General features: G+C 32.0%; 1 pseudogene; it reads left to right on the top strand.

The window, feature by feature from the left end:
* The window catches only part of LOC149565169 (replication protein A 70 kDa DNA-binding subunit A pseudogene), a 30,554-nt pseudogene extending 5,712 nt beyond the window's left edge, over positions 1-24,842 (top strand).
* Positions 24,843-25,178: the final 336 nt, after the last annotated feature.

The raw sequence follows: 25,178 nt of genomic DNA, 5'->3' as shown, positions 1-25,178 counted from the left end.
ATGTGATTGCCTTATGGGCCCCTGTCAAGCATGCCAATGATCTATCATCCTTAGGAATGTTGCTCTCCTCTATAGTGTTACCCTCATCTGAATCGGAGTGTTGATCCTCCCCTTCTGACTCTGACTCTTCTGCTGAAAAATACTCCATTTGATTTGCCTTAGCCTTTAGAGAACATTTATGAGATAAGTCCCAAGGCTCTCTACAATGGAAGCATAGCTTCTTCTTTCGAAGTTCATTCAAGGTTTCATTGTCTAGTCCTTTTGATCCTTCTTTGGGTTTGTTATACTCTTTCTTGTGGTAGGAAGAATCTGTTGAATGGTTTTTTACTTTGTATACCGAAGGGGCTAAATCTCGTGCCTTTTTAGTTGCTTCAGCTAAGGTGAGTGGATCATGTCCCTTCACCCAACCTCATAATGGATCAGCAAGACCATCACAAAATAACACCACCAATCTCCTAGGAGAGATATCAGTAACAAGTACAAACAAGCGTTGAAACTCGGCAATGTAAGCATCCACAGAACCTAATTGTTTTAACTGTGCTAGCTCCTTGAAATGTAACTCAGGATCCTTAGTGTCAAATCTCCCAATCAATGTTTCGATGAATTCCTCATAGGATGTAATCTGATTATGCCCCAAAGTCACCATGCCATGATGCCACCATTCATGTGCAACGCCATCCAAGTGCATAGCTGCATACTTGATAGCCTCCTCCTCAGGCATAGGATTTAGCTGCAAGTATGTATCTACCTTCTGCACCCAAGCTCGTGCAATCATCTTCCTTGAAGCATCATAATAAGGTAAAGAATTTTTTCCAACTTTCTTCCTCAGCTAAAATTTTTGATTCCTCTCTCCTAATTTAGGCATGTGTCTTATCCTCAAGTCCATATAATTTCTAAGAGAAATATCCACCTGAAACTCCGGTCCACTAGCCTCCCAGTCCCTCCTAAACTGATCCTGTAACTCGGTAATCTGCAGTTTATTTATTGGTTGAACCAAATCTCTGGGTGGGAAAGTGGGTAGAAGAGGTCTCGAGCTCACAGTCCGCGCTGGGCGTGCAACGTGTCTAAAGTTATAAGCCTCATTCCCATTGTTGCCATGTCCATTATTACCATTAATGTTATTCTCAGGACCATTGTTGTTTCCTTGGCCTCCATGGTTATTGTTTCCCCCGTTGTTATTGTTTCCCTCGTTGTTATTGTTTCTGTTGTTGGCATCACCTAGATTAATATTGACACCCATCTATCTAGCCATGAGCTGCAACATCATGTCCATTCACCTATTCTGCTCCTGTTGCATACGATGTCCCTGCTCTAATGTATCTAGTAACTATCTGAACAGTACCTCCCCCTGATCTGGACCAGCATTTCTGCCTCCGCCTAATCCTGTATTCCTTTCGTCTCGATCACCCATATTATTGTCTTGATCAAAGAATATCTCCTTTGTGTCTATATGGTTGGATTCAATGTCCACCTGCACGGATGTACTAGACTGTTTTCTTTGCAAGTTTGAAATCCTATTTTGTCTTGCTCTGGTATCACAGAAATTATAAGACCCCTGTCGCATGCTCAAACATAAATGCTTAGCCTGTGTTTTTTATTTATTTTTTATTTTAGTGTTTTGACATTTCGTCAAACACTTTTTCCCTCTATCCGACTATTCCAAACTCCCTATAAGACCTCCATAGGATGGCAGGACTTATAGCTCTGATACAACTGTAATGGGCACCCACCGTTTATAACTTCATGAAACACTTTGCAAGCAAGCTCTAATACCACTGTAATGAGCACCCCTAGATGTCCCAAAAAACTAAACCAATTTGCTGAAAGGAATTTTGTCAAATAGTTTGCATGCAACCTCTTATTTCTCTGTCTAATGTTTTAAACCCCTTATAACTCCGAAAATCAAAAGTTTATTTGTTTGTTGTGTTTTGTGCATGGAATTGGTATCATACAACATAAACAAGAAAGAAACTACAATAATATGCAAAGTAGAAATGAACTGCTGCTAATAAAATGTTATTTTTAGAATTCATAAAACCAAATACATGGCAGATTTAACAACTCACTAATTACTTCAGTAGTATTGACATAATACTCTAGCCCATGCTTTCGAACTTGCTGCTACAATACTTTTTCCTTCAATCAGTCCACTACCTTCATAATACCATTCCCTCAAAGTGGCATAAGCGTCAGACAAGTAGTGAAGAAGATATGAGCAAAATACCAAATCTGCATGTAGCCAGAAATGCAACTAAACTGCCTGATAATGAAGCCAATAACAAAGAATTCCAAAGGCCAAACCCCAAGGGAATGACGTCTAGAATGTTACAAGAGAGGATAGATGTCCTCAAATGCCAAGAACGGAGCTGCAACTCACACACCAATTTCTTCTCATTTTCAACCTGCCTAATGAAGCCACAAATGCTTCCTTTTATTCTATTTCCAAGGGTCCGCTCAACTCATATGGGCAATGTGGGATAAAAGATGTGTAATATATAAAACATATATTAAAATACCCCTTATTTCTCCCTTGGGTACACATCACCATAAAATAAATATTAAAGTAACACTTTAATATTTTACAATTAAATTAGACGTTACTTTAATAAAACTTCAGGCATTAAAATGTATTAACAATCAGACTCCAAATAATGTGAGTGATAGCTCATCGGAAAGCTTTCACCGAGGAGTATCGAATCCAATCACCAAAATTGACCTGCACTGTGTCCTGTCGACTTACTAAAAATAGTAAGTATGCCTGAAACTGAGTAAATCAACTTCATTTTGGCCCAAACTGGAAATGACTAGGCCAAAACACTCCAGGATCCCTTTAAACCCTTCGTTAGCCCTCGGGACCATGTAGAACAAGGCTAACACACACACACTTGGTCAACTACTAAAATGGGGACATTACATTGTTAGATTGAATTAATGATTCCTATGTTCTACTATGTTTATTTTCTTCTATGTTTTTTCTTCTTGCTAAATTTAATTTCAAATATTTCAAACAAACTACTTGGATATGTACAAGTTAGCACATCCAAATTTTGAGCAACGGAGCCTTCATATGAGAAACAAACATTGGATAATATGAACTTGAAATATATTGTAGATATAAAATTGTAGAATTGATCATTTTAGTAGCCTTTTTTTTTGCAACATTCTTTATTTTCTTAATACATAATTTGATGAATTGTTTATATTTGTCAATTTTACAAGTCTTTATATTCGATATCTCTTGGCTTAATTTACAAAAAAAATGAATTAAATTTTTAGGTATGCTAGTTTACCACATGCATATTGAAGACCACTTTCAATTTATGGAAATAATGTCTACATATAGTTTTTTTTTTTTCAATTTCTTCACTCTATAACTCATGGGTTTGAATGCTCCATTATGTGGCACAAAGGATAGCACTCGGTGAACTACACTTCACCACAAGGTTCACATTTGATGAGAATTCCACCCCTATTTTAGTATCATCAATTTCATCTACAAGGTCCAGATAGAAATTTTTTTTTTACATGTTTTAAGTCACTTTATCACCATGATACATTGGGTCCAATAGCACTTGGGAGAATAGCATTCACAATGGAAGAATCTTTAGTTACAATGCTCAACATTCTACTAAATATATTTGGGGGAGTAATTTCTCCTTCAAGATATTAGATTTTGTAATCAAAGGAAGACTATTATCCTTTATCTCATCCAAAAATTAACACAAAAAATAAAAAAATCTTTTATTTGATTTTCATTCAAACCTCCAAGGTAATCTAAAGGCACATTTTCCACCTTGCAAAGAAACTTAATGCCAAGTAGAGAAGGAATTTCATATTTTGTATAAGCCAAATATGTTATTCCTTCATGAAAAAGGTACCTTGAAATAATCTCTCATAGGAAAATCTTTTTACTGAAATCATATAGATCTATCAACCTATTGATACATTTGAAAAATCAAAATGACATCAACTGAAAAATAAAATTTTATTCGGTTGGGTCCCTTTTTATCTATGCCAACATCAACTGACCCATTTATATTTACTTGTACTTTAGTCTCCTTCCAGATTCTTTCAATTGTAATGTTATCATTACCAAAGACACAAATAGTAAAAATGTAAAAATCAACTTGAATGATCATGTGAGTGCTAATGCAAGTCAGGTCTCAGATGGACCTGACTAAACAAAAAGTCAAACTAAAACAACTTAACCTTTGAGAAAAATCTATAAATAACTTCCCATATTGATTGAAATCAATTGTGATTTTTGGTTGATCCCTTGAAAATCACTCTTCAATCTACTTTATAAGTGTCGCATTGGTGCTAACATGCCCTAAAATTGACCTTTAAACTAACAAAAATACTTGATGTGACCTCAACACTTTGCAATTATACTCTCTGGTGTATACTATTTCAGTCTGCAAAATATCATCTCATAACAATATTCTAGTCAAAATATATTAACCTTTGAAGTTTCTTCTTTGAAATACATCTTGCAACCAACTTCTTACAATAAAAAAATTTCATTTTCATTTTGCTTGGAAAACTAGTCAAATGGTCACTTAGGAACTCGGAACTTAGGACATGAGTAATTTGGGTTTGTGACCAATAACTTGGGAAGTCACAAATTATAGAATATAAGTTTGTGATTTGGGTTTTTGATGAATAACTAGATAAATTTGGAAAGTGTATGAAGTTGGCCTCAGAGAATCACACAATTGTGTGTATCGATAAAATAGAGCTTTTGCATATGGAAGAGATTTGGGAAAGTGTGCAAATGGATCCATGAGAACTTGTAGATTAGAATACTATAAGTATTTTTAGTGTATAAAATAGTGGCACAATTTTTTGGCTTCATGAATGATAGTATCAGAGTTATAACCTCTCAAACAGGGCTACCAATCAATCTATGAAATTGATTTGTATCAACATGTTAGAAATTGCAAATGGAATCACGCTTGAAAACTAATCAAACAGATTCTTCATAGTCTCAAATTTAAAACATAATATTTAGTTGACATCAAGAATGCAATGGAGAAATAATTTCTTCAATAGGTTTAACTGGGTCAAAGTTATGATCAGTCAAAGTGAGCTACTGGGTAACTCTCATAATTGACAATTGGGTAGTTTTAAATATTTATGAATGGAATTGGCTTAGGAAACTTATCAAATGGATTCATGAGGGCTTGAAATTTATAATCTAGGATATAATTTATGATTAAAATATATTGGTATGATAATTTCTTCAAAATACTCATTAAGTCATAATATATTCATTGTGAAACATGGCTTTCTGGATTAATGTGCAATGTGACACAACATGACAACAACAAACAACCAATGTTGGGGAACTTAGAACTTATCAAAATGAATTTGAAAATTGAAACATAGGTTTTCTGATATGCATGCTAAAAATTCCCAAAGTGGTGGTTCATGAAACTTTAATGGGTGTAAGATATTCGAATGCAAACTAGCCCTCTAAACACTATTTGACACTTAGGCAAAAATGTTGATTTGAAAAGTTCTCAAAATGACACCTCACCAAATGAATTAAAATTTAAAACTAATGACCTTAGGTGCATGAACATTCTAAATGAAATACAATGACACCTGAAAAACATGATTAGACTCAAAACAAAATCTAGGTACACATGCATGAAAATCTAGTAAATTATTCAAATTTGGTACTCAAAATCCTTTTGTAATTTTGAATCCCAATATTGGCTCTTTCTAGATATTCATGCCCCTTGTGGGAATGGAAAGAATTAATATCTCTAGAAGAAGTAGACCATTCCAACAAACTTTCCTTGAACAACTCTTTATTGAAAGCAAGAAATACCTACTCTTATTGTACAAATGATTGCCCTTGGTTGCCAAAACTTCACTGAAACTTCTACTGTATTAAAAATGATTTTTTTCCCTTTCTTCTTCAAGTAGGCTATAAGTTTCATTCACATTAGTTTCACCAATCACATGTACATCTTCAATCAGCTCATTAGGCAAAACAAAGCCAAACTCTTCACTTTCATAGTGCATATGCAAACAAGGCTCAAATTCAAAATCTTGCCCACTATGAAAGTGTGGATCTACATGTTCATGAACATCAAAAGAAAACTGATAACCTTATTCAACATTTATAAATTGTATCAAATTTGAAAATAAAGTATTCATACTCTACTTGATGAAGGTCATCATACATACCATGAACTTGCATCCCTTTTTGTATAATTGGCTAGCTTATGAGTGAGTAATCAGATTTGTACTCACAAATGTCATCAGCATTAAAAACTTTAAACACCTCAATGTTCTTTGACATGTCAACACACTTCTCAAACAACTAGTTAGAAATCTCATCATAATGCTTATCATTAAAGTCTTGACAAAGAGAAAGTTGGTCTTCATGAAAATCAGCATTGTATAATTCATTGGAAAACTCACAAAAGGTGTCATTAACCTCATTTTCACTACCAACATAAGAAAGTGTATAATCTGATTTTGCACCAAAAATAGATATATTATCATCATTAAAATCAAAACTATTTAGCCCATGGTCCTCTAATCATACTTCAAAATAAGGATTAAAAATACCATGAAGAGACCCTTTATAAACATCATGACAAAGGGTGGGATGATAAGAAACAATGTATTCATCATACAAGGAATTATCAAATACCTTGAAATTGTGTTCAAAACCACTTTCATGAATGTTTTCACCATATGAAGAGGAAAAATCAGAACCATCACTACATGAAAACACAACATCCACTTTCCCAATTAAACATGTCGAATCTAAATCAACATTATGTATATTATCTTCTTCACAATGACTAATAGGGAAATACCACCAATAATTTTTCAAATTATCAATAGGTGATGACATAACAATATTGGAATCACATGCATGCTGAAAATTACAACCACCTATTGTAGGAATCGACTCATAGAATTGCAAAGTTGGACTATGTTCACTTGCAACTTTACTATATGCTAGAGATGATTCAAAAAATGGTTTGAGATCATGAATCTCATGTATAACTTCATGGTGTTCCCCTACCTAGTTAAGTGAATCATCCCTGTATATAGTGCATTCATCTATTATTTCTTTATCCTCATATTGTGTAGACAAATTTTCTTCAAGTTTTCATCTACAAGGTGATTTACATAATGAAAAATTGGAATTGCATTCTCAGATATAGAAGAATGACTCATTCCTTCACTTCTATAATAATTATCACTCTCATCATTTCTCTCTTCTTCCCATGTTGCATCCAACTCATATGAAGATGACCATAAAATTTCATTATCTTCAACCTCACTTGAACAACAAGTTTCAACCTCCTCTTCATCATGGGATTGTGGTACATATGAGTCACTCTCCTCTTCATATGATACTTCTCCATGGTATACCAGATCAACATTCTTATTTTCATCACTCAAAATATAATTTTTAACTCCTTCATCCTTATAGAACTAAGATGCATACACTACAACTTTATGATTATTAATATTCTTAACATAATGAGAATCCTCATATGGAGAAGCAACTACTAAAACTACTTCATGCATTTGAAACTTATCAAGTGAATCACATCTATTATCTACTTCTATAGCATGATAAACACATGCACTCTCCTCAACAAAATTAGAAACAACCGTATTTTGTAACAATGAATCTTCACTAATACATGTTTTTGAATCTGAATTTTCAACATGATAAGTTATTAAAACAAGGAATCTCACATGCTGATCTGAATTTGAAACATCATCATGACACTAATTTTTAGTATCAAATGCATTTTTCTAAGAAACATATTTTAGAGAAATTATTTTTAATTAATCCATATTTCATGTTGTTTTCAATCTCTATTGCAATCATGAATTCTTGATGCAATATTTGAGGTTATTTATCCCTTAATAAGTAGCTCATTTTCTCATCAAATAAGTCAAAGTAAATTACTACACACACTTGATCATTAGGCCTACAATTCTTAGTGATTTAACTTTAAATTTTTTTAAATCTAACGTTAAAATTAGGAACCAACTCTTCACTTCCAATCCTAATTTTCAACAAGTTGGTAAATGCAACATGTACACTTACTCTCTCACTGAGTTGCATCATGAAGACTGCATCCAATTCATTCCAAGAAGAAATTGAACAAGTTGGTAAAAAAGAAAACCATTCCTGAGTATCATCCTTCAAAGCTTTAACAAACAACTTCATGTGAACATCCTCCTGAACACTTTCAAAATCATCCATCAAGTCAACAAACAATAGGATATGATGACTTGTTGAATCATGTCATTTTCTACAAAATTTTGGAAAATGCTCTCTAATATCATTTGGAATAATATTTAGGACGTCATGGATACCATTGAAACGTAATGGTAAGTACCTCATAGTAGAGAAAGATATTTAAACATCAGTAATGGTATGCATACTAGGTGATCTATATATTCCTCTACCAAATTATAAGATCTCACATACTTCAAAACTTATATAATAATGCTAAAACTATTTCCAATGAAGTACGCATATAACCTCTTATTGATTCTCCTACTTAGTGCTGAAGTGACTTGATGGAGAACACATATTTTTTCAATACAAACTTTCACAAAAAGAGAAAATTCATGAAAATTAAAATACCTCAACTACTTGATGGTTGCAAACTACTTCTCTTCTTGAAACAATAGCAGACCCAATGCTCTCACCAAAGCTTCTTATGGAACTCAGATTGTAGAGTTGCCACTTTTCCAAGAAGAGGATATCATTTCTTAAGATGAGACTTCACATATTAAAACCTTTGTTCCACCACATCATAATGTAATGCCCCACCAGGGAACCCAAAAGAAATTAACCTGAAGTTTCACTAAGTTTGTCAATTTTTTTCTTGAAAGATTAAAACAAAAAGAGATAACAAAGTGGAAGCAATAAATCACACACATACAAATAATCCATAAAAAAATTACATCTCTTAAGGGTTTCATGACATTGAATCACATATATAATTTTTATTAACACTAAATTTGATACATAACAAATCCAATTCATAGGATAACCATAAGTATGAATCCAATTAAATAATATACAAATTACATAGGATGTCACTTGGCATAACCAGAATGCATAATCATCCACTGTACAAATCATAGAGCTCAAAGAATACACATCATCTCATAAGATCTTTGATAATCGTGTACAATACAATAGAATATGACCATCCAATAGAAACAAAAGATCAAAATGAGAGGAAACAAGTGCACAAGTACATCTAGCAATGACATTCAGCTATCAGATCTCAATGGTATAAGAAACACTACCACCCGACCTTGTGGAAACTAAATGATGCACTCCCACCATGCTGATGAGATAATCTTAAGCCCCATATAGATATCAATTCTGAAAGTCAAAACCAACATCTAGGTCAAGGAAAACTTGATAGAAATCTTTCTCAAAGGTTCCAAGACACAAATGACATTTAAACCTAGAGGCAACAAAGACACAGGAAATCTACTATGTAAGTTGGAAAGTGTCATCGCATGAGCCAACTCTAAGGTTACCCTAGCAACCTATCTAGACTCTAGCCCCCTAGTGTCTCTATGTAGCATCAATATCCTTTTGTATAGACAAGGCATACTAATGAGGCAAGGTTGCAACCAAGCATCCTATCTACTCCCATCCTAGCCTCTACTCACTCAAGGCATGGGCGAGGAAAAATACTAACTCTTATTAGTTCATTTTAAAATATTTCTTTAATGAAGTGTTGTCACTTTTTAAACAACTTTTAATGGGTTACCTAGGTGGCCTCTTTAGGGCTCCGACCTCCATTGCAAGCCACTTCCCAACATACACATAGATTACCTACCCTAAGCTCATGAAAAGTACAACTCATAAAATCACAATTTTCACTTCACTCCTATACAAGAAACTAGAAAGCACCTAAAGATAAATCACAATATTCACCTCAGTCCTATGCAAGCAACTAGAAAGCACCAAAAGATAACTAGTCAAAAACTCAAAGGTTACAACAAGAAACCCATAATAATCACCTTAGTTCTATACAAGCAACTAGAAAGCATCAAAAGATAACTGATCAAAACTCAAGGGTTACACTAGGAAAATCACACCATTCACCTTAGCTCTATACAAGCAACTGGAAAGCACTAACAAGCAATTGATCAAAACTCATCATAGAAATATGTGAATACATCACAATGGCTAGGTATAAAAGATTGTGACCAAATAATAACCATAACATCATCACAGAAAAAAAAAAAAAAAAAAAAAAAAAAGCCCAAGCCTCTGATAAACATCCTAATAGGTCAACGTACAAAGTCAACCCCAAACCCAACACAAAGTAAAGCATACATCACAAAAAGTGTAGTTTCATAATTTTGTTTGGTTTTGAAAACATAAGATTTTGATTTAAAACAGGGTTCAAGTTTTCAAGTTCACAAAGAAAACAAGTTTACTTAGCATAGAAAATAATCGCATATAAACTGAACCACCCTTTTTTTAAATAACACCCATAAATTTTAATTGGAAATTTTTTCCCTTAAATATAATTTTGAAAAAAAATGTCTATTAGCACAATTTTAATTTTATAAAAATATAATTACAACAACTTTATAATTAAAATTTTTGTTAAATTTTATCAAATTAATAATAATATTAATAAAATTATATATATATATATATATATTGATATTAGTAATCATTAAATTAAAAATATAATAATTATTAAATAAAATAATAATAATAAAAATAATACTAAATGTTTAATAATTTTAAACAAAACATATATGTGATTAAATAATCTCATCCCCTTTTTGGGGAGGCCACATAGTGGCTAGTTACTTGGACAACTGCTATTTTGGTAGCATTCACTACCTCAACAGTGTCCGCTATCTTGGTAGCATTCACTGCTTTGGCAGTGCTCACTGTTATTACAACCATGGGGGAGGGGGAGGGGTCATGGCCCCGACTCATTTTTTTAAAAAAAAAATTAATAAAAAGAAAAAACATTGGCCCCCCTCCAAAATTGTACCAAAATAAAAGATTTTCCAAGTTTGTTTTGTTATAAAAATTATCACAGTAATTATTTACTATGGTAATTTTAATTTATATATATATACTTTTACAAATTTTCTACTATAGATGTAATAGGAATAACAAATACAAACTATCAAATTTATAAATTTTATTTCTAATATTCTCTTCCAAACCCTTATCCTGATTTTAATTTTCTAAAACAATCTAATTTCCCATAAGAATTTTCAATTGATCTCTCTTATAGACAATTCCAATAATGAAAATCAACTTTTATCAATCAAGGGTTTCAATTTGAATTAAATTCTTAAAACATATCCATACAAACATAGAGAAGACAAAGACATTTCAAAGAGGAAATTATTGTGCAAAAATCAACAAGATCCTACCTCTTTCTAATGCTAACCAATCAGATACTCAAAGCTCGCAAGAAATTCTCATCTTCTCGAAAACCCTCTTTCTTGAAATTTGCTCCTCTAAACCTGTGTATGGAGAAATGAACTTTGATTTCTTAATAAAGAGCCTTCTCCCTTTAGTGTTTCAGTTTTACAATCATGCAAACCCTATTTCTTTATTATTTTAGTTTATTTTAATTTTGTGTGCAAATTTTTTGTATTTTAATTAAAATAAATTTATTTGCTCTCTCTCTTTTATAAAATCACAATACATCTTTAATAATATATTTATTAATTCAACTAATAATAATATTTAGAGTTTATTATTAAAATGAAACTCCTAAATAAATTATTATTAAATTAAACAAATATAATTACACCAAAATTAGAGCTTAATTAAATCTTTTAAATTTAATTCTTTTATTTAATTAATTTCTCAATTAATTAAATATAATTAAAATTTTATTTTTCTTTATAATTTTATTTGAATTAAATCATTTAATATTCTCTTAATTTAATTTAATTATAACCAAAAATCACAACAGACCCACAATCTAAATCTGGAAACTCATAATAAAGATAGAGTACTAAATCAAACTCAAGGGTCAAAAATCACGAATTCACATCACTTGACAAATTGGGAAGGGTAAATAACTTAGATACTTGTCATACTTTCTAGAACAATTGGCTTAGGGTTAGGATTTGAAAAAAAGAATTATCTCCCCTCTTTTACCATTGAGACACTGCGATGGGGCACACTCATCCTGGCAATTTAGGGAAGTTGATTCCTGATACTTGTAATCTACATAAAATCCTAGCACGTACAAATAGATATAAATCTAAACTAAAAAGGAAATGAAGAGGAGTGGTGCATCATGTAGATCTCGACTAGTAGGTGACTATGACTCCCTCCCTCAACTACATAAAAAACGTCAAACATAAAGTAGATTATACAAGTACACCATACACATGCAAGTATGGGGTAAGTAACCATAGAAACTGCACATAAATCATCCATCTAACTTTCATCATGAAATAATTGAAATCATTATATGAACGTGCTTGTATAATCATTGAAAGAATAATCATGAACACATGAAATAACTAAGTATCAAGTAGCTCATCATAAAACACAAGCATAAGGCTAGCCTAAAAGAATTGAGAAAAAGAAAATGAAAAGTAAACTAGGGGTAAGCATTACATCCACCCCCTTAGACTTAGGCTTACTCCTAGAAGCCTACAAGAAAGATAAAACTAAAGCACTCACTGTACAAGTCCAATTGGACCCTTTCCCACTATAGGATGATAAGACTCCACTGAAAACACCCTCTACAATCTACCCACATCTCCAACCATGGGTTTTAAAGTTGTAGGTCTTTGATACAAGAACTGTGGTTTCTATTGAGGACAATAGGATGACTTATGCCCATATTTTCTACATGAAAATCATTCTTCATCAAAACACCTCTACACTATAGGTGTGTTGGATTGCTTAAAACTACCCCCACTAGAAAAAGAATGAGTACTTTGTGCTTGCTGGTCATACTGATTGCACCTATTGCGTTGAGAGTACTAAGAATCCCTAGAGTGTGAACCACCATCACTACTCTATGCCAGAGGATAAGATCCTCCCTATTGCTTCTATTGATTGCCTTCAGAAGAAGGATGCTTCCTACTACTACCCACTCTCTTATTACCTTTGGACCTTGATGTTGCAAGTGCTCCCACAAAACCACCATGTCCCAAGGTGACATTTTTCTCTACAAGGGTAGCCTAATGTACCGCATCCATAAGGTTTTTAGGTTGGAAAATCTTTACACCCCCAATGAGACAGTTTTTCAAACATTAAATGAAGTGTTGAACCATCAGTGGTGAATTATCACTAGTCCTTGCATAAGCCATGAGCTCATAGAATTTCCACTCATACCCTACCATGGTCATAGTATACTACCTTCAATTATGGAATTCATTTTCCCTCTATTGGTCCCACTCATCTAGTAAGAAGCGTTCATGGAAGTTCTCAAGGAATAACTCGCATGTAACAATGTTCATGTTCACACCTAGTTTCTTTTCTTCAATATTCCACCATGTAGCCTCAAAGAGTTCTAGTTAGGTGATGGCATACCTTGCTTTGATATTGGATTCAAAGTCTTGCATCGTAAAACATCTATCTAAGGCAATTAACCACTACTCTACCACATATCTTGTAGCAACTTAGCTAAAAGGTTTGATCTTGGACCTCTGTAGGTTCCTCATCTAAGCGGCCTTGGCTAACCTTTGTCTATCACAGTGGAGGTCTCCCTGAGGACTCTTGGATCTTCACCTCTCCTCATTCCTAGCATGATGTGATTCATCCTAATAAATATCCTTTGGAGGAGGTAGGTGCTCTAAGATCATCCTCATCACCTATCTCAAATTAGTCTCCTCTAAATCAGCATACTCTTCTCTAATGCTCCCCTCCCTATTCTTATCCTAAATATGACTCTCTCCATGAGTCAGAAGAGGACTATAATTTCCACCTCTCCCACGACCTCTACCTTTGCTTACATTACAACCCTCAACAGGGGATCTAGTCTCAAACACCATCCTTCTACAACACCTAAGCAAGAACAACAAAAATTCTCACAAAGTCAACAAAGCCATACCACCTTAAAGAACAATCATAAGAAAATATGTTTGAAATTCAACACAAGAATTATTCAAGTTTTGGCATTTTTATCTATGTTTGATTATTTCAGTTTGAAGTTCAAGTTGTTCAAGTTGTAATAGATACATGTAGATATTTTAGTTTTGTTTTAGTTTGACAAGATGTCATCTGGTGGTGTTCCAATATACCTAGAGATCCCGATGTAGGAACTCGGGCTCTGATACCAGATGTAATGCCTCGCTGGGGAACCCAAAATAAATTAATCTAAAGTTTCACTAAGTTTGCCAAACTTTTTTTTTGAAAGATTAAAACAACAAGAGATAACATAGCAGAAGCAATAACTCAAATACATATAAATAATCCATAAATAGATCACCTCTCTTAAGGGTTCCATGACATTGAATCAATATATAAGTTTTATTAACACTAAATCTGATACATAACAAATCCACATCCTAGGATAACCATAAGTATGAATCTAATTAAATAATATATAAATTACATAGGATGCCACTTTGCATAACTAGAATGCATAATCCTCCACTGTACAAGTCACAGAGTATGAAAAGTTCAAAGAATATACATCATGAATAAAACACATCAACTCATAAGACCTATGATAATCATGTATGATACAAAAAAATATAATCATCCAATAGAAAAACAAGATCAAAATGAAAGAAAACAACTGCACTAGTACATCTAGTTGTCAAATCTAAATGGTATAAGAAACACTACCACCTAACCTTGTAGAACCTATATGGCCCACTCCCACCATGCTAAGGAGATAATCTCAATCCCAAAAGTCAAAACCAAAATCTATGTCGAGGAAAACCTAATAAAAATCTACCTCAAAGGTACCAAGACACAAATGACATCTAAATCCAAAGGAAAAAAAGACATGCAGGAAATCTAATATGTAAGTGGGAAAGTGTCATCACATGAACCAAGTCTAAGATTACTCTAGCAGTCTCTCTAGACTTTGGCCCCCTAGTGTCTCTATGTGGCATCAGTGTCCTTTTGTATAGACAATGCATACTAATGAGGCAAGGTCGCGACCAAGCATCCTCTCTACTCCCAACCTAACATGTACTAGCACTCAAGGCATGGGCAAGGAAAAAAATTGACTCTTATTAATTCATTTTAAACTCATTTAATGAAATGTTATCACTTATTAAAATAACTTACAATGAGTTACCTAGGCAGTCTCTTTAGGGCTCTGACCTTCATTGTAAGCCACTTCCCAACATACACATAGATTACATACCCTAAGCTCATGAAAAGTACAACTGATAAAATCACAATTTTCACCTCAATCTTATACAAGTAGCTAGAAAGTGCCTAAAGATAAATCACAATATTCACCTTAGTCCTATGCAAGAAACTGAAAAGAACCAAACAATAACCAATTGAAAACTCAAAGGTTATAACAAGAAAACCACAATAATCACCTTAGTTCTATACAAGCAACTGGAAAGCATCAAAAGATAATTGATCAAAACTCAAAGGTTACACTAGGAAAATCACACCATTCACCTTAGCTCTATACAACCAACTGGAAAGCACTAACAAGCAATTGTTCAAAAATCATTATAGAAATATGTAAATACATCATAATGGTCAGGTATAAAATATCATGACCAAATAATAACCATAACATCATCACAAAATGAAATCCACCAAGCCATTGGTAAACATCCTAATTGGTCAACATACTAAGTCAACCCTGTTAAAGTATCTAAGATTATTTTTGCAAATGTACTTACATTGCTATTGCAATTGATGATTTCCAAATGCAGGTCTCTTCAAGAGACATGAAGAGACATGTCTCTATAGTTAATTAGATGTTATAAATAACTATATGCATAATTCATCTTTAACATATATAATATTAATATATTAACCATATATGTAATATAATATAATATTATTATATTATTATATAATAATATATAATGCATAATATATATAATACATATTATATTACATATATCATATATTTTTTATATATATATAATATATATAATGCATAATATATAATATATATTATATTACATATATAATATTTATTATATGTATAAGAATCAGAAATAGCAGTTTATCTAGAAAACATAAACACAGATTAGTATATTAGATAAACATTATTTACTTCTACTGATGCTAAAACATTAACACTCCCCCTTTAGCAAGGGAGAAGTAATACACCATTAGAATTTTAGTATAGAATACCTGATTGCTTTATTCAATATTCACACAATGAAACAATTATAAGTTAGATAATTAAAAAATCACCATGTTATGAACACTATCATAATGTATATTATAATCTCTAATTATCTGAAACAATATCTAGAGTAATCACAGTAGAAAATGTTACCTATGATCTCTAATTTCTTAAAGCAATGTCTAGAGATGTCCATAGTGATAACATAAAATTTCATGATCTCTAATTGCTCGAAGCAATTTTTAGAGATGTCCATGATAGTAACATGAGTTCATTATCTATGATCTCTAATTTCCCAAAGCAATGTCTAGAGATGTTCATAGTACTAAAATAAGATTTCATGATCTCTAATTTCTTGAAGCAATGTCTAGAGATGTCCATGAACATTAGTTACTCATGATCTCTTGTTCGAAGCAATGTCTAGAGATGTCCATGGTAATTGCAGGCCTATTATTTACAAGATCATCACCTTGTAAATAATTACCTTCTGAATAAATATGTCCATGAAATATTGTCACCTTTCATTTCATATATGATGCTACTAACCAACAATAGAAGCGTAAACTCACACGAATTAAAAATTTATAATTCAATATTCAATATTACAAATCATACCAATTTTTTCTCTTTAGAACTTCTCCTCATAGAGATGATATCATCCACAAAGGATTGTATCTCAAAAAAATTATCCCTTTGAACATTGATCCACGGAAGTTAGGTCCTCTTGTTACTTCCTCAAAAACTCTCTTTTCCCAAGGATGCCTGTCAAAATCATCACTCCCTCATGATATGCATAGGAGTAGGCCCATCAACATTATGTAGTCACCCACATGGATTTCTAGACTCCCTCTAAGTATCAATCTTCTAAGCTTTAGCATTGCCTTTGAAGAAGTGTCATACTCCCTCTTAATGTAGAAGACTCTCATAATCTCAATCATCAAAGATACTTGCATCAAGAGCCACACTTTATCCATCTTGATCATCAGGGTCTTTGGAACTACTATCATTAGATTTAGTCTACACAATATTTGGTAGCATATTGAAGTACCAACCTTCTTTTCCTATAAGAATATCCTCAAACATAAAGGAAAAAGATCAAAGCAAATGACCCTTATAGTATGTATATAATTACAAATAAATGAATAGATAAATGTAAAAGATACAAGTACTTATCTGCCCATGAGGATCATGGAATATCTTCTTTTCTAAGGATGGTTCAAGTGGGAATGAAATGTTGCCTATTATTTACTACTTTTATATCATTGGACACTTTCACATCACATCAAATTTGAATAGTTCTTTCTAAATTCCAACTTGCACTTTCATATCATGTACACAAGGGTTAGGTCCATTAAGATCACATAGTTGAATGAATTATAGTCCTCTTTACTATTACAATTTATTGATCATTGAAGATTCCATCACAACATGGTTTACTCCCTCTAAATCAATATGGTTGATATCATTGAAGATTGACTGAATCATATCATCTATCTGCTCCCTCTCTTTCAAAGTTGCTTGAAGTAACATTCTCGAAGGAAAAGATCAAGGCACATAGCTTTTATAGTATACATAAGAATCTTAACATTAGTTAGGATTCCTACAAAATAACTATATTTCTCATTAATAATATCACAATTCACTATATAAATAATCTACAATTGTGAGAAAATAATTTTACATTTATAAAATAAAAATTCATAATGATCTAATTATGTATATAACATAATAATCTTTATATAATTTCCAATATAATATAGATCAAATAAATATAAAATAAATATATACATATATTCAATATGTATATTTTAATATATGTTTTCAAAATATTATTTTCTCATTTTAATATTAAACATATTCCTATTACTAAGAATAACATAAATTATTGTAATATTTCTATTTTCATTAATAGAAGTAATAACTTAATTTTCCATACTTGCATATTAGATCTCTCAATGATTATATCAAATTAAATGTCATCAAATGTAATTATACATATATAAGTACATTTATATAGATTCAAACTTTCAATTATATATTAATACACATAAAAATAATAAATCATTACTTTGCACAAAGAAAAATTAACACAAATTAATCAAAACAATACTTACCTTTTGATGAAATCAATAGAATCATACCATGTTTTTAGCAAATCATCACCAATGGATGTAATACAATAAAGAGACATCATTGTTATGATAGTGTTCTTACATTGATCCAAACTTTAGTAGAATCAAGCCTTCAATAATCATTATTGATTACTCCCCTATTATCTGCATGATGCCCCTTTCTCCTTTAATGGATTGCCTTTTTTCTATTCATCACGTGCATTGCAACTAATACCTGTCAAGTTTGCTTAGAATTGGCATAGAATGATTTGAGAATTCATTTTGGTGTATATGAATGATTTGTTAATTCCTTTTGGTGTATCGGGTACCACGTGAACTATTTTTCTAAGGGTATCTTTATCTCTTTGTCTGATTAACTTTTATTTCTAGCTCATGTTAGGATGACTCAAGTATGCCCTCAGTCACTCATAGCCAATTCTAGTGAGTTATCCCCTCAAATGTATATGATCGTTCCCTTTTAATTTATAAGTTGCCACAAGAGGTGTCTCCTTCTTCTCTCCATGTATGGTGTAGAATGTCCATGTTAGTTTGTGGATAATTTATCAATATAAATAAAATCTCCTACTATCCTCAATAATGATTAGGGTATCTATACATCGCAATTACTATCTCAATCCATAGTTGCTAATCAATGATTACATTCAACTCAATAGATTTGTGCAATCATCGTCCATTTTCAAATACTCGTGCAATAGTCATCAGGTGTGAGCATTTGGTGAGAACAATAACAATTGCATTGTTTACAAGAAATGTCTACCCTTGTGCTCACAAGATGATGAAAATGTTCAAACTATGAATATTTTAGATCGACGATATCATATTCAAGAGTGCCAAATTTCAACATTAGTTACAAGGATATTAATGATACTTTCAAGTGGCCATATATATGTCTTTCATACTATGAAGCATTGACAAACTCATTTGTATTCCCATGAATTTGTCTTATAGTCTTGGCAATTTGAAACAACAGATAAGGTAAATATTGAAACGACAACAAACAATATAGCTAATGCAAGAGTCTGGGCAGGAAATAATGACATATTGGAAACATATTTTATAAACCTGATATTTCTTTGAAGATACAATGATAATATATTCTATAAATATTTTCCATGTATTATGTTTGTATGCATAGGAGCAAATGATAAACACAAACTTGGCTATAATATATGGGATTTTTTTAAACTAGTAGACACTTAGGTAGGTTGGGCAGACACATAGACAGGTGACTTGCAATAATGACACATCTAAAGAAGTAATTTCCATAGTGACATAGATCACAACAAAATTATAGAGAGGAGAAAAGTTCTTTTGTCAAGATTCTGTTCCAAGGATAGCATAGCTATATTATATATCTTTCATGCAGATTCATATTGGCAGCAATAGAGAGATTTAACATGTTTTAGCAATTTTTCTTTCTCTGAATGTTAGTTGAAAACTACTTCCTACTATGAAATAATTGATCTGCTATTTTATAATAGTTTGTTCCTTATCCTCGTTTCTCTTATGAATGTTGAAAGAGAATTTTAGACTCCAAATCCAGTCTGCTAATATACTGCCCACTCACATTTTGTGCTTTGATTTCACAGCTCCAGTCATATAATATTTCAATGCCTTTCACCATAGTCATTTATGATCATTTTTGTTTTTCTTCCATTTACAGTTAGGCTCTGATACCATGTTAAAGTAACTGAGATCGTTTCCACAAATGTACTCATATTACCATTGTAATTGATGATTTCCAAATGCAGATTTGGATCTCATATATGTATAATATGAGAGTAGGAGACATGTCTCTTCAAGAGACATTAAGAGAAATGTCTCTATAGTTAATCATCATGTTATAAATAACTATATGCATAAGTCATCTTTAACATATATATATATATATATATATATATATATATATAAGATCAACAATAACAGTTTATCTGAAAAACATAAAAACATGTTAGTATATAAGATAAGCATTATTTACTTCAATTGATGCTAAAACATTAACAAACCCCAAACCCAACACAATGTAAAATGTACATCACAACAAGTGTAGCTTCATAATTTTGTTTGGTTTTGAAAACATATGATTTTGATTTAAATCAAGGTTCAAGTTTTCAAGTTCGCAAAGAAAACAAGTTTACTTAGTGTAGGAAACAATCTCATATAAACTAAACACTACCGCACTTGAAAAATTGGGAAGGGTAAATAACTCACATACTTGCCTACTTTCTAAGACAACTGGCTTAGGGTTAGGATTTGGACTCAAGAATTGTCTCCCCTCTTTTACCATTGAGATACTATGATAGGGCACACTTATCTTGGTAATTCAGGGAAGTCTATGTCTAGTACCTACAATCTGCATAAAAGCCAAGCATGTACATAAACATATAAATCTAAACTAAGCAAGAAACAATGGGGAGTGGTGCATTGTGTAGATCCCAACTAGCAAGTGACTGTGACTCCCTCCCTCAACCACACTAGAAATGTCAAACTTAAAGTAAAACATCCAAGTACACCATACACATGCAAGTATGGGGTAAGTAACCATAGAAACTACATATAAATCATCCATCTAACTATCATCATGAAATAATTGAAATCACTATATGAACATACATGTATAATCATCGAAAGAATAATCATTAACACATTAAATAACTAAGTATCAAATAGCTCATCAAATATATAACTACTTGTATGAAATAACATCCAACCAAATCAGGTAATCAAGTACCACTAATTAATAAAACATAACCATAAGGTTGGCCTAAAAAAATTTGGCAAAAGAACATGAAAAGTAAACTAGGGGTAGGAATTACACATAATACACAATAAGTCAATAAAATATTTCAACCTTTCCCAAGAACATGAAGCCAATCTTCAAATCTTCCTTCTATCTATTGTAGATTGATCATAACATCATTTATATACTACACCAATGCATAGATCCTCAATCAGAGTCATTATTCACAATTAGTGAACATGATTTTGAAATACTTTCAAACAAGATACAAGTTACTTCAAATATGCAATAGATGAGGAAGATATTCACATGGAATTCATGGAATTACACATACTTGATAGGGTTGAATATTGCAATCCTTGATTCTATGATTTGACAAAAGGACTTTGCAATGAGATGAATCACATGGGGTATTCACATATGGCTTTAGGAACACAATTACTCATAGATCTACAAAGTCACTACTATCATGAATAGGCTAGAACTTAAGAAAACTATAATTCAACAAGATAATGGAAAACACATCAAAACCTCACTACTGCAAGTATTCTCTTCAAGCCTTCCCTAGTAGAGTCACCATTTTGTTGGCTCCTAATTTAAAAACATTTAAATAATTAGGAAGCAAAGGCAAAATAGACCTAAGGGTGGCTAATTCCTATTATGGATGCATTTGAATAGAACCTAGGCTAACAATAAGACAAATATCCTTCTACTCTTCATGCTCTATAAGATCTGGGCACATAGACCTTGGATTCATCAATGTCTCTATTAAAATCATTTCATTTTTTTATAAATTATAGAAGTTTATAATTTAATTTCTTTGCATTAAACATGTGGTCCTGCTCATCCTTTGAAATAATCCCCCTTTTAATATTATTAATATGAATTCCATCTTCTCTTTGTTTGAGCACTCAACCAAGGAATTTCTTTTAATATTAAATATGAAAGTCTAATCTCAATTTCCCTCCTCTTTGTAGTCAAAATTGGTTGACTATGTGCCACTTCTCATTACCTAATTCTCTCTTGGATCCTGCATCATCTTCGCATGTCACTGCTAAGTAGACCACCAAGCCACATGTCACACCCTCATAACTTCACAACATCCTAAGCAAGACCCACTTGAACAATGGAGAAGTGACACTCAATTGCCAGTGCAACTTTGTAACCCTTAACCTCATATTACAAAAAATCGTGGAAAAGTTGTGACTAATTGCTAGTACTTTGTTACAACCTTGAGACCCTTAACCACTAACTGCTAGATATCCTTGCGATGTAACGCACAACCCTATTCATAGCTTAGTAGCATATTTCTTTGACCTCCAACTTTTCCTGTGATGTCATGCTCAACCGACTGAGCATGGCTTGACAACCTCAATTCCTAACCCCATCATTGACCTTGCAAAGTCTCAATTGCCTTGGAATCCATGCCAGGTGTTATGTCCTCATTTGGTGGTAGGTCTCCACATCAACGTGTACAATCATTCAAAATATATCTTTATGTTTGCATGGATGACCCACTGGCCTTACATGTGCAAGCATGCTTCTTTCCAAAGCAAAGAGCTTTAATTACTTATATGTTGTGTGCACCCATATACAAACATAGTGAGTAGTTTTCGCATTCTTAATGTGGGATAATGGTTTTCAACCATTTTCCATTTACATTGATATGCATATATTGTTTCTCATCAAATAATAGTGTATCATATATATTCAACTTTGCAATGGCTCTCCAACGTACTCACATTGAGACTCCATCACTATAGGATTCCATTCAGCCCATCTTAACATAAATCAAACCATTTTATACTGGTCACTATATTGGAAACTCCTTTATTCAACAAGGATCCTCTTCATTCCAATCTAACGTGTTACACATGGCTATGAAATACCATCACTATAGAAATTAGGAGCATTTTTTTGCATAGAATGGGGGTATAACATATTGAGTATCAAAGATTATTTTATGCAAATGTAATAACACTATCATTGTTATTGGTGTTTTCCAAATATAGATCTGAATGACTTATAAATATGAAAAGAGGAGATATGTATCATGAAGAGACACATCTCTATGGTTAATCATCAATAAATAATATATTAACAATAATATAAATAACCATATATAAATACACACACACACAAAGATATGTGTGTGTGTGTAGGTACGCATGCGCACATGCGCACATGCACAAACACATATATGATGATTTACCATCAACAATGTATCTCATGATCAAATCAAATTAACTAAAGTTACAAACTCATGCGTGCACACACATGCAAATGCACACGCACATGTGTGCACACACATACACACACACATGATGATTTACCATCAACAATGTATCTCATGATCAAATCAAATTAACTGAAGTTACAAACTTAACATTCCCTCTTAGCTAGGGAGGATTGTTATAGAATACATTATGCTCTCATGTATATGACGAGATATCATCTCAGTATGATAAGACTGGAATGACATATTTAAGGATATCAACATATATCCATCAACTTAGATGTTATCTTTCAATATAATTTGAAGTATGTTTCAACAAGAAATATCATTCATATGATATTCATCATACTTTTATTCTTTTGGTATGTGCATTGGCATCAAATTCTTGATGCCTACCAAAACAATATGTTATATCCTAGTAGGATATGTGTTATCTAATTTTTGGCACTCCAAGACAACAACTTAATGAAGTCGATCAAATAACTAGTAATCTACATGTCATGAACTCTATCATTACAAGTATCATGATCTCTGACACTCCAAGACAAGTTAATGTAGTATGATCATGCTATGCTCGTTATCATAACTACTGCCACTTTGAGAAAGTAACTTAATGTAGTCTATAATGATAACAGGTCAAGCTATTGATAAGATCATCATCTTACAATAGTAACCCTCCATATATATATATATATATATATATATATATATATATATATATATATATATATATATATATATATATATATATATATATATATATATATATATATATATATATATATATATATATATATATATATATAAGATCATCATCTTTCATAACATAATCACAACATCATATGGTAACAATTCAAACCATATAATCTCTTTAATTTTTATTGCCAACATAGCTACAAATGCCCATTCAAAGATGAGGTGACAAATTAATAGCCAAATTATGTATTTAAAAGGAAGAAAAATAAAAGAAAGGAAAAAGGAAAGAGAGGAAGTAACACATCCATTTTTCCATCAAATAAATATTTTATTAAGCCGATAGGATTTATGTGGGAGCTTAGCTCCTCAAAAAATTACATTTTGACAAAAAAGTTGTTAGCCCAATCGGTTTTCTATTTCACGCTAGCTTTTTTATAAACATCATTTTTAGAAATTTTCTATAAAAAATAGTTGTTATTTTTTTCTTTCAAATAAATATCCTTTTTATATAAACTTTCTATTTTGTTGTTATGTTGCTAATTCTCTAATTTCTACTTTTATTTTAAGTTGCTAATTCTCTTATGTCTTTTCTGAATTGCTTTAAATATTTATCGTTGTCTAATCTTGGCAGCCATTTGTATAAATTGGTCACCTTTAGTTTTCGACCCGGCTCAGGGCCTCAAACTAGATTCTTTGCAAAGGTTACGCCCCAACTAGATGATATTTGATTAAAGTGACAAAAGAGGTAGGTACATACAAAAAAACCATCATTTTGCAATTATTTGACTATAAATTAAGGTTATAATTAGATTTAGTGATCATGAATTTTTTTACGAATTATATGTTGAAGATACAAATTGGAAAAGTATTTGCATCTGATTTAGATTTGAGTTATCCCTATTTATTCTTTGAAATTTACTTATTATTATTATTGATTGGTAATGCCAGATGAATCAAAAGATACACTGGAATGTTAGAATTTTTGCATGTAAGGCTATTGGTATCCGAACTACAGGGTATTGAATCCTCTAGTTACATTGAGAGAAATGCCCTATAGTTGATTA

This window comes from Cupressus sempervirens, chromosome 3, assembly GCF_028749045.1.
Source record: "Cupressus sempervirens isolate cs-2001-9-10 chromosome 3, ASM2874904v1, whole genome shotgun sequence".
In the NCBI taxonomy this organism is placed as follows: domain Eukaryota; kingdom Viridiplantae; phylum Streptophyta; class Pinopsida; order Cupressales; family Cupressaceae; genus Cupressus; species Cupressus sempervirens.
Note: the sequence above shows the minus strand (reverse complement) of the source record. Positions and strands in the feature narration are given on the sequence as shown.